Genomic DNA, 2562 nt, shown 5'->3' with positions numbered 1-2562 from the left:
CTACTCTAGTACACCGACAGGAGCCCCCGGGCCTGGGCCATACACGGTGCCGAGCGCTGTTGGGCCAGGCCCAAAACAGTGCACGGGCACGCGCGGCCTAGGTCACGCCGAATCTAACTCCGCTCCCACCGCGCATGCCCAGAATGGCACGCGTCAAATGCGGCGTCTTGGGGGAGATCGTGGGAGGCGTGCGTGGGGCTAAGCCTCCCGAGCATGCGTCAGGCCATGATGATGGAGGTGGTTCACGCCCGTCTCCTTAAACAGGGGTAGGTGCGAGGGCGTGGTGTATTTACTGGACGGAGCCGGTGCGTGGTTTTCGGGACGTCCACTCCCCGCGTTCACGGGGTGGAACGATGCCGCCTCATCTGTCGCCTCAGTTCTGCTCCCCCGCCACGCGTCCCCCATGCGCTTGGGGTAATTGACGGTGGAGTGGGAAACTGGGCCGTTGCGAGCGGGTCGGCCCCAACTCCCTGCCCTTCTCGTGCCTTGATTCACCGAGCGGGGCGGCCGAGCCCCCACCTCGCTCCTTTATAGAGAGCGGGATGGGAGCTCAGAAGCCCTCACTCTCTCATCTTCTCTTTTCTTCAGCTTCTGCTCCCCTTTCTCTCCTCTGCCATGGAGAAAGGGAACCCAGGCCCTTCATCGGTGGCGGCGAGGGTCGCCGCCCGGCAGCGCATCTCTCCCTCTTCCACGCCTGTGGTGGCAGAGCCAGCCATGAGGGGAAGAGGGAGGGGGCGAGGCCGCGGACGAGGTCGAGGACGAGGTCGAGGCGCTCGGGGAAGAGGCGGGCGGGGCGGCACGTCAGCTTCACCTCCACCGGCGGCTTCTCCCCCATGGCGGTCCATATAGGGGACGACCCTTGCGAGTTTTTCGTTAGGCTGCGCCGGACGCCTCGTCGTCGCCTCCGTCTTCCTGCTCCGTTTGCGCGCGCGATGGAAGTGGAGCCACCCGAGACGCTGAGGCTGCACATGAGGGGCTGTGGGATCAGCGGCACGCGAGTCCGTGTTGCATTCCCAGCCCCTAACGTGATGTATCTTGATTGAGGGTGGAAGACGTTCGCCCGCATCCACAGCTGGACGGAGGGGTTTACCCTCCATTTTAAGTTGATGGACGGTGATCTCCTCTCCGTCAAGGCCTTCGGGTGCTTTGGCACTCGGTCGAAGTGCTGCGTGGACAGCTCCTCCGACAACGAAGGCTCCTCTTCGTGCGAGAGCGACGAGGAGGGGAGCGATAGCGACAACGAGGGTAGCGGGCGGCGGAGTAGCGGGTCCGACTAGGCGTCGGGCGCCGCCTTGCGCGGCACCGGCGACCCCATCATCTGCGTCGCCGGCTTCTTGAACTCGCCGGGGTCGTCTCCTTGGGCGGCTGGCATAGGGAGGCTGCGGAAGGGGAAGAGCGCGGGCGACAAGGCCGTCAAGCCGGAGTACGGGGGTGTGGTGCCCTCGACAGCGTGCTGACGTCCCGTCGCCATGTCTTCAAGCCCCGCTTCCGGCGTCGCCGACGCCGTTCAGCCTTCGGACGACCCCCGGGATGTTCCCTTGGTGTCTTCTGGCACCCGTAGCTCGCCTAGGCACTCCTTTTGCCTTTTTCGCCTCCTTGACATGCCTCCTGAAAAGGGGGACAGTAAAGGGATTACGGGCATCTTATCTTTTTAGTTTGTAAGCCTTTGGGCCTTAGCTGTATCTAGAACTTGTAATCCTCTCTTTCATGTTTTTCACCCTCTATGGACTGTACCTGAGTGGGATGTTTTTAATGAAAAGGGAATGTTTGCCGGGTTACTTGTCTCGCGAGTTAAACCCACGCCAAGGAACAAATCCTTGGTATCCCTCAGACAGACAATTTCTCTCCCGTCAACAGACCCTGCCGCCTTCCCACGTCGCTCGACCTTTCTCACGCTTTTGACGGAGATAGGAACGAGGTGGTGCGGTATCCTCGCTCCATCCCTTTGCTGCCGCGACTACGACCAATCTTGGCTCCGAGGAAGAGCCCCAGGGCCTAGAGTCGGGGGAGCACGGCAGTTTTCGGGGAGGAACATGGGTTTGCTTTCCCTAGTCCATAAGAGGATGCATGACGAGGGACGAAAGAAACTTATCTGATAGTGCAGCCCCCGACAACTCTGATTTGCCGTGGACGATTCTTGGCACTCATAGCCCCCAGCGATACTGGCCTGCCGGGAAGGCTTTTATCTTCAGCAGAGAACTTTGACGTTCTCGATGCCGGCTTCCGGCAAGCTGGTTGCCAGGAAGACTTTCATCTTCGGCAGAGAACTTTGACGTTCTCGACGCCGGCTTCCGGCAAGCTGGTTGCCAGGAAGACTTTTATCTTCAGCAGAGTACTTTGACGTTCTCGATGCCGGCTTCCGGCAAGCTGGTTGCCAGGAAGACTTTCATCTTCAGCAGAGAACTTTGACGTTCTCGATGCCGGCTTCCGGCAGCTGGTTGCCAGGAATACTTTTATCTTCAGCAGAGAACTTTGACGTTCTCGATGCCGGCTTCCGGCAAGTTGGTTGCCAGGAAGACTTTTATTTTCAGCAGAGAACTTTGACGTTCTCGATGCCGGCTT

The sequence above is a fragment of the Triticum dicoccoides genome, chromosome 1B (genome assembly GCF_002162155.2).
Source record: "Triticum dicoccoides isolate Atlit2015 ecotype Zavitan chromosome 1B, WEW_v2.0, whole genome shotgun sequence".
Lineage (NCBI taxonomy): Eukaryota > Viridiplantae > Streptophyta > Magnoliopsida > Poales > Poaceae > Triticum > Triticum dicoccoides.
This window is presented reverse-complemented; position numbering follows the sequence as displayed.